Raw genomic sequence first — 15717 nt, forward strand, 5'->3', positions numbered from 1 at the left:
AAGATGAAATGGTTCTGTGTTATATAAAATAATGTATCAGGTTTGTTTTTAGCTCATGTGCCAGTCACTGTTTTTGTTTTTTGCCTCATTTGATCCTCACCTCAGCACTATGATGTACTTAATGTTATCTGTGTTTTATAGATGTGGAAACTGAAGCACAGGGAAGTTATGTAATTTTCCAGTGTTAATGAGGAATTGATGAACTTAAATTTAAAATAATTTAATAAGAGTATTGCTTCCAGGTTCCAGCTAACTTTAGTTGACTTCCTTATTTGATTGGTTAGGGAAGATATTAACAGCAGAAAATCTGTTATTGTCAATTGCTTTTTTCAAAGATTTGGAAATGAAGTTGTCTGTTGAGTGTTTTTTAGGAATAATTATGCATTTAAGTGCTGCTTACTCCTTTGCACTTGTATAAAGTATTGTGGACATTAATTGTGGATGAAGTAAGAAGCACCAGCTTTAATACTTTTTGTTTGGGGCATTGAGGTATCAATTCTGAGTTGTTCAGCTTATCTAGTGACAAAGTAAATGCCATGAATGCAACTTTCAGCACTAAAACAGTGATAGAAGAGAAACAGTAGGACATGGACATCTTTAAAACGTATGTGTGTGCCAAGCTTTATGTCTGGACCTCTTGGAAGAGCTGTTTGCCCTTGATAATTCTGAAAGACTGTTAAAACTGGTATTTGAAAAACAGAATGAAAAGCTCATGGTGTAAGAACCCAAATCACAGAACTTTCTTACACTGGTGACATGTCAAAACAGTAAATGCTTGAGTCTATCTCAAAAGATGGTCTGAGCTATAGAATTGACTGGATTTTGTCCTGAGATAGATGAGAAAAACAAATGGATGCTTTTTTCCCATAGCTTAACTTTTACTTATGTACCCTTTATGTAAAATTACTCCAAATCAGGAACCACAACGTAACTGATGTATGTGGACCCAACTTTTCATATTTGGAATTGTTACTTGTTTTTATTATCATAGTAAGAAAAAATGAAGAACCTTCATGAGTTTGTACTAATTGTTTTGCTGTGAATTGAAACTTTAGATATAGTAATATATTTATGATATCTGCTTTTGATAGGATAAATATCTCTACATGAATAATCAATTAAGAAAATGGTCTATCAGTCATATTTATTAATGTGCAAACATAATCTCTCTCTTTCTCTCTCGTTCCTTAGTATCCCAAAATGAATTCTTTCTTTATTTGTGTTGAATTTTGAGGAATTGTCTCTGAGTTGAGAAAAGATCTGTTATTCTTTAGTGCTTCTATATAACTTACGTTTGCCTGCTGCTGCTTTCATCTCTACTTTATTTTTTAACTTGGGGCATTACTGCATGGTAATTAAGAATACTAGCCCAGGAATCTGACAAATTGATGTTTGAATACCTGACCAGTACCTTTCTTCCTTCAGCAAATATTTCAATGCTTACTATGTGTCAGACATTATTTTAGGCACTTAAAAAAAAAAAAAAGAAAGAAAGAAACTAGGCTCTGAGAATTTACCTGTAAAAATCCTTCCTTACATAGTTATGTTTAGGACTAAATGTGGTAATAATGTACATAAATTGCTAAGCACGTTGCCTGGAAATTGGAATCCAAAAATTTTTCCTGCCCCAGAACTTGTAATTTATATAAGCTCTTTCTTATTATTTTCAGATCTTTTGATGACTTGGAACCTCATGGTAAAAACGCAAGTGTAAACAAGTGCTGTAGTTTTTAATGTGTCATACAAAGTTACAAACGTACAAAGCAAATGATTATCCATATTTAAAAAGGATCCTTTGATTTTAAAATGTTGTCAATAGATAAGCAGTAAACTGTAGAAGGCAAAATTTTCTGATATCAAATAAGACAATAAAGTCAACACCATGTTTAGTGTTATATAACTTTTATTCTTTGCAAAGTAGATTTTATTTTTCATTTTTTTTTTTAAAGATTTATTCCAGGGCACCTGGAGAGAAAAGAAAAATGTTAAGAAAATCATAAGGAAGAGAAAACACATTTACAGTACTGTACAGATATTTATTGAGAAAAAATCCCCATATAGGTGGGCCGGGCCAGGACAGGAGTGGGGGGCCTGGCTGGGGAATAGCCATGTTCTGCAGCCTGGTGGCCTTGGCTCAGCAGGGGCAGCTGCAGGGTGGCCTGAGGCAACAGCAGCTACTGACCTCCAGAGTGGGGTACCGCACCTTGCAGGGATCCTAATATTACATATTTATTACATAGCCGTTTCCCAGCAGCATCTTTAAGGAAATGACACAAACATAACAGGAAGAATAGCAAATGTTATAAAAGCGAAAACATCTCTGAAATTTATCATAGCTGCTGTGAGAACACAAAGCACAATTTTATCGCAGTCATTGAAACTTCATGTCATTAGTAGGAGGAAAGAATGCAGGTACTCAGGGTACTTGATTGACAGATGGAAAAATAGAATCTAACTAACATTGCATTATCCTTGTAGGACCTGAGAAGCCAGAATGCTTGGTTTCTTGTCCAAATTTTGGAAAAGTTTCCACTACCCATTTTGCCACTGTTACTTCCGTGGTCTTAATCTCTATGGGCAAAAATTTCCTTATCTGGTAAATGGGGCCATGATGAAGAAGGTTCTGTCTATCTTCAGAATGTCTTAAGATGCCCTGCATTGGGGTAGAAAGAAAATGAATGACCAAAGCTATGCTAAATCTTGCCATTCAAAAAAGAATGGATATGAAAATTTCATTTTCTCTTCCCAACTTTTCCCTCTTTCAGATCTCTTCCTCTTTCCCTCTTTTGTGTATTGTTTCAAATTTTCTGAAAATATTACATCCCCAGTTGACTTTCAGTTTTGAGCTATATAGTACTTATGAGGCTTCTGTTTTCTTAGTAGCTGGGAACATGGGATTTTGTAAGTTCTCTTTTTTCCTACCCCTAATATGATAATCTAGGATACATACTCTACCATACAGTTAACTTGTGGTTAGGAATTCTGTTGTTGGTCAGTAATGTAAGTATGATAAATCTTTATGACTTATTGGACAAGAAAAGGAAAAATAGCTTGGCTTTGATACATGTTTTACATACATATGTTGAAAAGATGTGCTTAAAAAGTTAGCTTAAACAAAAAGTGCAGGTGCAATAATTACAGCACACAAACCATTCATATTTTGAATGTTGTTTAAATTTTTCTGCCTTCAGGGGTTTTTTTGAGGTTTATGCAGAGAGAGAACAATGGACACTTGTCAGTTTCTGATCACCAGTGAGGGTGAAGTATCAATTTCTGGTATTAGAATGCACTATGGTTTATGGAAGGTTGTGTGGTTGGAAGTTGTATATTTTGCTTTCCAAAGTATGTAACAGTTTTACTTCTTTTAAACCATTATCAGATTTATTTTGGAAAGACTTAGTTGTTTGAGTAATATGTGTGTAAGTTGTTTGAGTAATGTGCTTGTATATTCTGAATTTAGAAATATTGCGGAAATTTGTGTGTGGTAATTCTTTGGAGTGCAGTGCTCTTTAAGGACTTGGGGTAGTTATATCTTCTTAAGAGTTTTAACTGTAGCACATTTTATAAATGATAGACATTAAGTTAGTAGATGAACTTGTTTGCTCTCTTGCGGAACACAATCCTCTAAGACTAGAATAGCTGATTTATTCATTTATTTTAATAAATTTATTTATTTTAATTCATTGTTACCCATTGAATACAATGTTATACTGATTTACATACATCACTTACTCTTAAACCCCCTGAACTTTAATTAGAAAAGGCAGCTCCCATCCTGGAAGAACTCACAATTCAGTTTGGGGGAGGGGGAAGACAGATGTATCAATGGAAATTATAATACCCTGATAGATACTGTGAGAAAGTAAACCCAGTGTGCTCTGGACAAATAGAGATTCACTTAACCCAGTTGTTTAGCAGGGAGGAGGGAGAGGAAGAGCCAGGGGAGATGCATCAAAGAAGACCCAGAAGGCTAATAGAAATTAGGTTGGAGATATGGGGGTCAGGGAAGTCCACTACATTCTCTGTAGTGCACTGGGCACAAGAATATCTAAATAGTATTTTAAGTTTTTAGCTAGAAGAATAGCTAACATTCCATATGCTGCTTATGTGCCAGTCACCATTCCAAGTATGTTCTGTGTATTAACTTGTTTCATTTTCACACCACCCTGTTACATGGGTATTATAAATATCCCCATTTTACAGATGAGGAAACTGAGGCACAGAAAGATGCAATAACTTGTCTAGGAAATAACATGGCTAGGAATTGAAGAGCTGGAAATCAAACCCAGGCTGTCTGATTTCAGAGTTTGGGCTTTTACTATGCAAGAAGTTAAACTATGGGTTGCATTGGAGATAAACCCCTTTTAATTAACTTGTATTTCTGAAGCAAATATATTATTTTCGTAAAGCGTGAAGCAATGGATCCTATCCATTTCTTTCTACTTCTGGAGGAATGTTGGACATCTTTATCTTCTCCTTGCCTCCAAACTTGCCCCAGTTACCAGCCCTCTTAAACCTCAGCGTGATCCAACTTTATTTCGGCTCCCTTGCATAGCAGCCTTTTCCTTCTTTTCTTTCCTTTTCTCCAAGCTTCTTTGAATATAATGTAAACTCAAAACTCTCTTCATCTGCTATATGCCTTTAATTCCCTCCTCCACCCATTGAAATATGGGTTCTAAAGAAAGATTCATGAGGACACTTACTGGATTGTGGAGGACCAGCCTGTAGGGCTGTGCCTTCTATTTTTAATTTTGCTAATAGTGCTTGGAAGCCCAAAGTGTATAAGTGAAGGCAGTCAGATGGAATCTGCCAGGACTGGGAGCTTTGTTGGAATGTACAGCAGAAGGACAAGGAAGCAAAGGAGTGGAAAATATTGACAAGAAAGTCATTAATGGACCTTGTGGTCTCCATGGAATTGAGATGGAAGTGAAGAAAGGAGCAAATTAATGGTCTCAGGGAACATGGAGGGCAGGAGGTCTGCCTAACTGACTTGTTGAGTTGGAGAATAGTAGGTCTTTAATGGGATTGAGGGAGTGACAGATCCAGGAGGAGTGGGGTTGCATTGAGAGAGTTTAAGGTGTTAGAGGAAGAAGAGTTCTGGGTGGTGATGGGGTTCAAGATTTGGCCATAGGTGTGAGTGACAGGATACTGATTCCCTAGGGTGTGGGGGGGCCTTGTGTGTGCAGTGAGCACTGTGATGAGCCAGGAAAGAATGAATGCAGAATTTGCAAAAATGCTCTTTATTATCTCTGCCCCTTGCTAGCTGTTAGATGGAAGATACTCATTTTATTAATGGGGATGTGTTTACTTTTGTAATTGACATTTTATTTTTGTTTGCATAGAATAATACAAAGGCTTCAGTGACAAGGAACATTATTTGTTTGATCAGATTGTTGTGCCTTCTTTTTGGTATATTTCCTAGCGTAACTACTCATGTTAGCAGTATTTTGACCTTATCTGTCATTCTGGGCATCTGTTCTGGCATTTTCTTTCCAAAAATCAAAGAAGAGAAAAGGATATGAGATGAAGATGTGGATGGACACTCATCTTTAGTTCAGAGTGTTTGAATTATGCTGATAGGTTTGGGGAATGTTCACCTGGATCAGGTAGAAAGAAAGCAGTAATCACGGCTGGGGAAATACTGTTTCCTTTTTGTTGTTCTTGTATGTAGATTCTTATCAAAATTTGAATTATGGTGTTTAAATTTAGTAAAAATGGAAAATGATGCTTAATAGTACTTTTATTTTTGAGGATGTCACCACAGGAACATCAGGAAAAAATGTAATCCTATGTTTGAGAGAATTAGTTTATTGTTAGCCTCCCCCCGAAAGGATAGTACTTTGGGATTAAACATTGATGTACATAAGCAACAAAGGTTATGTACACTCTGTTGGTTTTCTATGAGCTTTGGGCGTAACTGTACTTTTAGTGGACTCTGGAAGCCCCCCCCTTTTTTATTTAAATCAACAGAATGCATCAAACCGACTCTAAAAAATGGTTTCTAGTAATCTCACAGAGGAACTGTAAGTGCCTGGAATATATTACATACTTCAGTTTTCTGGTGTACTAGAGCATTATTTTAAAAATATATCTTAACACCCTGTCTACTTTTATTGTAAGTTATTTTATTTCTTCAAATTTTGTTACCTTTCCTACTTAGGTTTAGATTAGATTAAAAATGAATACACAGACTTTATTTTGCTAGGATTCTATAAAAATAAATTACTGTGTTATTTTAGTAGTTTCAGAATTGTGTTCCTCAGGAGATCAGTAAAGATTTAACCAACAACAGTTTCAGATAATAGTGAGATTGATGGGTGTGTGTGAAAGAGAGAGAGGTATTATAAGAAAATCTCATGAGCAGACTATGAGGTTTTTAGCTTTAAAACTAATCTTGAATTCATTTGTACCTCAGAAAATTAGAGACAGTATTTATCAATATTTTCCTGAGTATGGAGAGAAACAGAATTTAGAGAGAGAATTTTAATTAATGCTAGTGGGAAATTTTAATTTTGATTTTCTTTCATGTTCTCTCCATATCAGGTACTAGGAAAATAGCATTTTTCCATTAAAAGGTCATACTTAGAAATTCTCCTGGTTTGACAGCCTGAGCTTGTTGTTCTGACTGTAGGGTGTTTCCTGCTTGACATAATAGGCCTTGCAAAGTGAGTGAAGACATCATACCATTTTTTGTCATCACTGAATATATGGTGTGACAAGCCTCATGATGTATAATGTAAAATACTTTTCTGTATTTTGTCATTAAGAGACAAGTGTGAGAAAATAGATATGACCTAAGTAATATTAAACTTTTCCTGTTTCTTCTTGATACATTGATTATTTAAGTCAAAATGTATTTCTTTTCTAAGGGTTGGCAGTTTTCTCCACGTTTTTAAATGTGCTTTCTTATCTTTTTATGTCATAACAAGATCCCTCTAGATGCTTCTACAAATAAAGGCCATCCTATTTGCTATTAGGATTATCTGAACAGACACCTCTGGAGAGACTATATTTAGAACCAGTAGTTCAGGTTTCATGTGTTAATGTCTTTGCAAATGAGGAGAAGCACAGATGTTTGCAGTTTCTTTGTAGAATATACCTGCAAAACAGCAGTCCGCACGAGTTCCTCCCTGAAAGACTTGAGGAATTCAAGTGTGCTTTTCCAAAGTGCTATCCAAACTTAATTCCTGTGTAGTTTTCCATATTGAAGAAGCCCATGCAGGAATTGCTAATACGAAATTTTGTAGGGGGACCTAAGATTCCCAAATCTGTTTTCAGTGTTAATTTTTTCTCACCATGAAGGGGAACTAGCCCCATAATAATCTCCATTGTTGATAATTTGAGAGCACAAACCAGATAATTATCTGTGTTCTGTATAATTGTGTAGTAATGAAGTTACAGCTTTTATTAGGTTTGGTTTTTTACTTTTTTTGCAAACTCCAAATGCAAGAATGTTCATAACTGAGCCACAAGTGGCCAAATGAATAGTATTTCTGGCCAGTAGAAAAGGTTAAAAAAATTCAGAGTGTAACTGCATTTGATAGTTTTCTTGCTCACAGCAGCGTCACGATAACGTGGATGACTAGTTTATAGTTTTCATTCTGATATGTGTTGACACTAGAAAAAAAAAAGCACATATCCCTCTAGGATGGCATTTCTAATATTTCTTATGCCAAAGACTGCTGGCTGGCATTTTGCCAGGAGCTTTGGGTATTGACTGATTTATGTATATATTTAATTCAAATTTACATAATCTAGTTGGGCCTTCGGGTTTTTAAAAAATGGCCTTGTTTTATTGCAGTACAGTTTTCATTACAATGCATATTTTTAAATGGACTGGCCCAAAGAGCCCGTTATGATGAGTTTGCTAATGAAATATGTCTGAAACTTGGACAAACTTGATCATCAAGGGACAAGTTCACTTATGAGGCCAAGAGTTGCACTTCAAAAGGGAACCTATAGTACTTACTTTTAATGGTTTGAATTATGCTTTTATCTCTCATCAGCCCAAGAGTTTGTATTTGAGGGTCAGAGACACAACTTTTAGCCTCTGAGAATTTACTCTCTGTACAACAAGGTGTCATTTTTTTCCCCCACTAACATGTTTCATCCTTTATTTTTCTAGGTTTTTTTTACCCCAGAGTGAAACTTGGAACTATATTAAGGATTTTTTTAAAAGATTTTATTTATTTATTTTAGAGAGAGAGAGAGCGCATGTGGGTATGAGCGAGTGTGAGCAGGGGGAGCAGAAGAAGGGGGCAAGCAGACTCTGCACTGAGAGCGGAGCCAGATGTGGGCCTTAATCCTGAGATCATGACCTGAGCCAAAATCAAGAGTCTGTTGCTTAACAGACTGAGCCACCTAGGCACCCCTATATTAAGGATTTTTTATTTTAACGAAATACATTTCCTCCTGGATTTTTTTTTTTTAACTTGGTGCTAGGTTTGTTTGTCTCAGTGTTTCTGGAAAAGAATAAAACATATTGGCTGAAGGAAATTTTAATGTCTTTGCTGTTACTATTTCATTTTTTCCTATTTGCTCTCTGCTTTTATGATGCAACTAGAAAAAAAAAATAAGGCAACTTTTTTTTTTTTCAAGAGGAAAACTTTGGATAATCCACCTCAAACCAGGAAAATGCCTTAGTGTTCTTTAAAAACATTTTATAAGAGGGGCACCTGGGTGGCTCAGCTGTTAAGCGTCTGCCTTCGGCTCAGGTCATGGTCCTAGGGTCCTGGGATCAAGCCCCACATCGGGCTCCCTGCTCCGCGGGAGGCCTGCTTCTCCCTCTCCCACTCCCCCTGCTTGTGTTCCCTCTCTCGCTGTCTCTCTCTCTGTCAAATAAATAAATAAAATCTTTACAAAATTTTTTTATAAGAATATTAATCTAACTTAAAGGTTATAATGGAATACAGATAAAACTTTTAGTAGTCTCCATTCTCTTTAATGAAACTTTGAGCACCACTGCTAATGTTCTTTAGCGGCAGTGTACCTGAGTCTCAGCTTCCTGAGGGCAGCCACTCTCCTTACTAATATACCCTAAACTAGTGTTTGGCCCTGAAAGTAGGCAGAAAATATTTTTTAAATGGGATTTGACATAGGGGGTAATTCTGGTTCTTTGGGTATTGCCTAATTGTAATTCATAGTAGAAGCTGTGTTCCACATGTATCTTGATTCTTGCTGCATAGAAAGCTAATTCAGAAGACAGTATTAATTTTATTCATCTTTAAAAAGCAGCAAGTACTCCTAATCATAGAGGACCTTGGAGCTAAAGTCAGAAACATTGGTCCTTGGTTTCAGCAGTTGAGCATACAGGATAACATTCTGTTCTTGATTATCAGAGAAAAAGGTGATTCAGGTAATTTCTTCATCTCTCTCTTTCCCCCTCCCCCTCACCCAGTGTATGAAAATTTGTATAAAAATTTTTATTTAGTTGGATGCCTGAAAATGATATGTTATGGTAATTTTCTTCCATTGGGTGATTTTTGGTAACTGTAATTCACAGCAGTGTGTAAGACTTACATTCTATAACATTCCATAACATTTATTGTTTCCCTACTGTCAGGAACAATTTGAAGAACTGGATATATTTAATAGGAAGTGTTTTCCTCAATAGATTATCATGTGTAAGTGGTTTTTGCCTGGAGAGATGGGGGCACGTAACATTAACTGCTTCACTTGAAGCTTTTTCGTAAGTATACAAGCCTGGGCCCTAATTCTGGTTTGGTATGTTTAGTGTGGTGTAGATTCAGGCATCTGTTTTTTAGAGCTTTTCAGATGATCCTAAGGCATGTTTGCTTTTGAGAACTATATTTACCTGCAAATAGGTGAGTGCAATAAGTTGTTATAGGTGCTGTATTGGGTATAGTGAGGGCACAAAGAAAGAAGAGCAGGTACCTCAGGAAAGGTTTCAAAAAAGTAGAAACACCTTAGCTGAATCTTGTTCTCCCAGGTGTTTTAGAGTAGGGGGAATGCCTTGAAGCCACAGAGTAGCCCAGGCAAATTCCAGTCTGGAGAGCACTGTGAGCAGAAGGGCTGGTAAGAAACAACTGATTAAATTTTGGAAATTGCAGTAATTGGCATGATTAAACTATAAGGTGAAGATGGTAAAAAAAAATAAGATAGTTTTTGTACTGCCAGAAACAAGGAGACATTAAAAAGTATTAAAAAAAAAAGAAACCCCAAACAAAGTATAAAGAAGGGAGAATAAGACTTAGACTTGAACTTTGGAAAGATACAGGTGACAGTATGGAGCATGGATATTGGGGCAGTGGAGACTGGAGGTGGGGTGATGGGTTAGGTACAGTCACAGCAATTGGGCCAGAGTGATGGGAGAGAGGCCTGTGTTAAGGGAAGGGGGTTGTAAGCAGCTGGGAAGGAAGAGGATTGGAGAAAAGAAGCTAAGGAGGTGGAATCTTTGACAATTTGTGGCTGATTAGATTTAGGAGATGAGGAAAAGAAAGTGATTTCTCACTTAGATGGAGAGTATGGATGATGTGCCAGATATCAAGGGGAAGGTTTAAAGGGCTCATTACGTTTTGGAAGAAGATAATGGGGTGGGGATATAGCCAATGGGAGGGGGGAGAGAAACGGCAATGGAGCCTCAGTGGAGGGATTTACCTTGGGTAGGAGAAGGTGTAAAGAACATCTGTTTTGTGTGGAGGGTCTTACTCCTTCCCACTTTTAGTCCCTCCCTGATGGGTGGTGCCAACTCTGCTTTGGCATTTAGGGTTGTGTTCTCCCAGGCAAGTGATCAGTTCAGGTGGATGGTTTCTCAAGTAAAGTCAACCGCAGCTTCTGTTTTTTGCTGCAGCAAAATGGGAGGAAGTATCCTTGCTGAACCTAAACCCAGGCTGATGAAAGGCAAGAGGGCTGTAGTTCGTTGCTACCATGTGACGCCCAAGAATAAAGTCCAAATAAGAAGAGAGACAAATTGGGGGAGGGGGAGGGAAAGAAAGAGAGGGAGAGGGAGAAATCAGGTCTTGAAGATGCTGCTTGAGGGTCGGTAATAACGGTCTGCTTCTGGCTGTTCCAGTTACTTGGGGTACCCCCCCTTTTTTTACTCATCTGTTTGTGTTGATAGGATCCTTAACTGATAGAGAAATGATAATGATTTGTTGTTGTTTTTGAGACAGGAGAATAAATGGTGGAAATAGCAGGAATTTTTAGCTGAAAAATTTTTGAACATATTCACACCAAATAACTTTGAGTTCCTAAGTTGAAAACAACTGAAATTAAGTGACTTGTTAAAGATCAAGCATCTGACAAGTAATAGCTGAGACTAGAATTCAGATCTTGGACTTCCAGCTCAGTGATTTTTATACCATATTATCTTACTTATGCTAACAGAAGAGTTAAAAAAAAATGATGGTCTTTTGATGAGCTGCCTGTGGATAAAGGGAGAGATGACTTTTTTTTTTTCCTTTTGGTGATGGTATTTGAAAAACTCTTTGGGATATAGCAGTACAATGATTTTCCTGCTCTGAAGAGCCTCAGTGCATATCTATTGATATATTAGGGTCTGGATACACTGGTTATAGCTACACAAATCTTTATTTTGAGGCAGTCATAATTTTGAGTTGCTTCAGGGAGAGAGATACTTATAAAGCAGTAAAATCCAGTTTGAATGTGGCAGTGCCTTTTCACTGTCTGGATTGCTTGTGGAAAATGTCTCCCTAGGACCTTTAATTTTGTTCCTAAATTTATAACAGAGCCACTTCTTGATGCTATCTATTGCTCAAGGTACTTTTGGTGATAAGATTGTTATTAAGTTGGGTAGGTGAGCTGTAGACTGTGTCCTGCAGGGAGCCATTTATTGTTTTGTACAAGAATAGGTAGTGCTGAGGTATCATGTCTCATTTTGGGCATCAAATGGTCTCTCACTTTAAAATCTGACATTGGCACTACTTTTTCTTTGATTTAAACAGGAAAACCAGCAAATGCTCATATGAGCAGCAGAAAGATAACTTAAAAACAACCTCTTTTGAGGCAGGGGCTCTATTTTATTTGTTCTATGGAAAATAAAAACGAGGAAGAACACTACAGTAACATATATACCTATGTCCAACTGATGAGAAGTAGATGGCAGTTCGGTCCAATGTCAGTTACTATAATTCTTTCCCCTAGAAAAATATCTTTCTTTTGAGCCCCAATATCGATTTTTTGGTTGGAAGCGTTAGAAATATATAGGGCTAAGAATATATATAGTAGCTTCAAATCTAAAGAAATTTGCTGAGAAATAAAATAAAAGCCTTATTAAACACTTTTTGAGACAGAAGAGTATTGGAGAAAATGGAAAATATAGACTATAAATGATTGGCTTTGTAGGAAATATTAAGGGATCCATTTAGACAAGACTTTGGCAACTGGTTGTAATAATGCCATCATTTATTGATCACTCTGCTTAACTCTGTTATCTTATTCAATACACAGGAGTCTTAGAATGCAGATGGTGTTTTTAACCATCATTTTACGGAAGAGAAATCCTGAAATTTAGATTAAATACCTTACCCACCTAAAGCTAAGCTATAAATCTTAGAACTGAGATTTGAACATCGGCATGTTGATTCTCATGCCCCACTTTTAACCAGTATGCTCTGCTGCCCCCAGTCGTATTGTAGCTCCAAAAGTAACCACAGATAAAATTTACCTCATTTCTTTTAAAGATTTTATTTTCTTTTTTGAGAGAGAAAGAGAGAGAAAGCACGAGAGGGGGGAGGTTTAGAGGGAGAAGCAGAATCCCCAATGAGCAGGGATCTCAGTGCGGGGCTCTGTCGTGGGACTCTGGGATTATGAACAGCCGAAGACAGACGCTTCACCGACTGAGCTACCCAGGTGCCCCAAAATTTACCTCATTTTTTGCTATTTCTCATGCCTTGGGTACATCTCCATCTTTTGGGGGCAGTGACTTAAGGGGACAAGAATCAGCAACTCCTCCCCATCATATTTCCTTCGTATTTATTCCTTTTCTGAATGGGATCCTTAGGCACTTTTTGGCATCCTGGTTATTATCTGTCTCTATCCTTTATTTCCTTCATAGCATTTACTGTAAATTGCAAATCATTATATAATTGCATTTTCTTTGTTTACTTTTTGTTTTTTTCCTCACTAATAATAATATCCTCTGTTTATTGAGCCTTTCCTAAGTGGTCAGGTGTGTTCTGTATATTTTACTTCTATTATTATTTCTAACAACTCTTTGAAGTAGATAACAGATAAGGAAACGAAAACACCAGAAGTTTAAGAACTTGCCTCAATGTACACAGGATTCTAAATGGTTGTTGCTCTTACTTGGAGGCTGGCAAACTTCTTCTGTCAAGGGCCAGATGCTGAATCTTTTAAGCTCATTTTGAGGCATTTCAAAAATATGATATAGATACTTTTTTTTGATGTAGATACTCCAATAACAAGAGAAAAAACAAATTTCCGTGCATTTCTAGTTACTGAAATTCAAAACACAGTAATTGAGTAAAAATTTTTGTGACATAGGTCTATTTTTTTTTTTAAGATATTATTTATTTGTCACAGAGAGAGTGCACAAGCAGGGGGAGTGGGAGAGGGAGAAGCAGGCTCCCCAGTGAGCGAGGAGCAGATGCTGGACTCAACCCCAAGAGCCTGGGATCATGACCAGGCATCCCTGATGTAGGTCTGTTAATGAGAATAATAGGATTATTTGGGTGGGGGGATAACATTTCACTTAATTGGGGTTCAAAGTTAGTGTTCCCTGTTATCAAATCAGTTGAAATGTTCTTCTGTAAAAACTATTCTTAGCCTGTGGACCATATAAAACAGGTAGCAGGCCAGATTTTGCCTGCAGTCTATAGTTTGCCAACTCCTGTCCTTAACTTTTACCATGGCACTAACTCTTACCAAGGTGGTGATTCTCGGTCTAGGGTGGGCATTTTAGTTACCTAGGAGCCTTAAATTAAAGGGCTCCAGTCATTATTCTGGGAGCTACAAACACAGTACGAATCCCTGTTTTTATGGAATTAGCTGATTTTAAGTGCTAAGTAGAAAAATAAAGCAGAGTAGGGAATATAGGACAGAGTGTATTGGGAGGATTGTGATTTTAGGGAAGGTCTCTATGGGAAGCTTGAAGCCCCTGTGTACCTCTCCCCAGTGGCATCTTCCTTTCTCCAAACCTGCAGGTAACCATCATTCTTCATACATATATAGTATAACTCTAAACAATGCTTTTAAAACATATATATATATATAGGCACCTGGGTGGATCAGATGGTTAAGCTGCCTTCGGCTCAGGTCATGATCCCAGGGTCCTGGGATCGAGTCCCGTGTCGGGCTCCCTGCTGGGCGGGGAGCCTACTTCTCCCTCTGCCTCTCTCTCTCTCTCTCTGACTCTCATGAATAAATAAATAAAACAAAAAAATAAAACATATATATATGATAAGATATTTTGTGCAGCTTTTTACATGTAATATTATTTATCAAATTTATTCAAATTAATATGTATCACTTTAATCCCTTTATGTATCTGTTATCTGTCACTTTGTAGCAAACCCCCAAGCTTACTGACTTAAAATAACAACCCTTCAATATTGCTCATGAGACTGTGGGTCAGCTGGGTGACTTGCCCATCATGACTAGGCTTGCTCATGTGTGTGTGGCTAGCCACTGGGGCTGGCGCAGGTTTGGATAGGTCAGGGTGCTTTGGTGGAGACAGCTTGTTTCTGCTTCACATGTTTTATCCTGCAGAAGGTTAGCCCAATGTTGTTCACCAGGCAACTGAGCAGGGTAATAGGAAAGGAGAAGGAAGTGTGCAAGGCCTGGAGGCTGAGGCTAGGAACTGGCACATTCTTTTATTAATGCACGTGTCTACTGTTTTCAGTTCTTGGCACTTAGAAGCAATGCTGCTGGGTACATGTGCTGCAAGAGTTTCACTAATGTGTGTATGTGTGTGAGAGAGAGTATGCATGTGCAAATGTGTATGTTCATATGTAAACTGGAAGTGAAATTGTTGTGTTGTAGAGTATGCCCATTTTTAGTTTGACTAGATATTGCCAGAGTGACTGGATCAATTTACATTCCTACTGGTAGTGTAGTTCTCCCTGTTCCACATCTTTGCCAAGAAGTTTTCATTTTTGGCAGTCCCAGTGGCTGTGAAATGGCATAGAGGGTTTAATTTGTATTTTCTTTATTATTAATGAGATAAGCACCTTTTCATATGCTTATTGGTCATTGTGTCTCTTCTGTGAATTGCGAATTAACGTATCTTACCCATTTTTAATTGGATTGTTTTGTCTTTCATGATTTGTAGGAATTTTTTGGATTCCAATCCTTTGTTGGTTTTATGTGTTATAACATCCTTCCCCAGTCTGTGGTTTGTCTTTGCATTTTTAAAAATTTTTAAATTTTTATTTATTTTTATTTATTTTTTGAAAAGATTTTATTGATTTATTTGAGAGAGAAGGAGAGGAGAGGAGCAGAGAGGGAGGGAGCGGGACAAGCAGACTCTGCGCAGAGCACACAGTGCAGAGCCAGAAGTGGGGCTCAGTCCCATGACCCTGAGATCTTGACCTGAGTAGAAAACTAGAGTCAGAAGCTTAACTGACTGCCACCCAGGCGCCCCTGCCTTTGCATTTCTTCAGTGGACTCGTGATTAACAAAAAGGTTTTAATTTTAATACTGTTGGATTTTCAGCCTTTTTTATGCCTTATTAAAAAAACATTTCTTTCGTTCTCCATGTTCAAAATCTTATCTTTT

General features: G+C 37.3%; 1 protein-coding gene across 11 annotated transcripts in view; it reads left to right on the forward strand.

Moving 5' to 3' along the window:
* POU2F1 (POU class 2 homeobox 1) overlaps positions 1-15717 on the forward strand; it is a 173401-nt gene that overhangs the window by 22285 nt on the left and 135399 nt on the right. For 6 of the 11 annotated variants that reach the window (XM_073899954.1, XM_073899959.1, XM_073899956.1 and 3 more), the window contains exon 2: positions 1671-1696. The exons of the other annotated variants lie outside the window; for them this stretch is intronic. The gene's annotated coding sequence lies outside the window, so the exon portion shown is untranslated. The remainder of the gene's footprint in view (positions 1-1670; positions 1697-15717) is intronic. 11 annotated transcript variants of the gene reach the window in all.

Source organism: Callorhinus ursinus, unplaced genomic scaffold (genome assembly GCF_003265705.2).
Source record: "Callorhinus ursinus isolate GAN/ISIS: 27379988/994484 unplaced genomic scaffold, GSC_fseal_2.0 scaffold13, whole genome shotgun sequence".
Classification (NCBI taxonomy): Eukaryota; Metazoa; Chordata; class Mammalia; order Carnivora; family Otariidae; genus Callorhinus; species Callorhinus ursinus.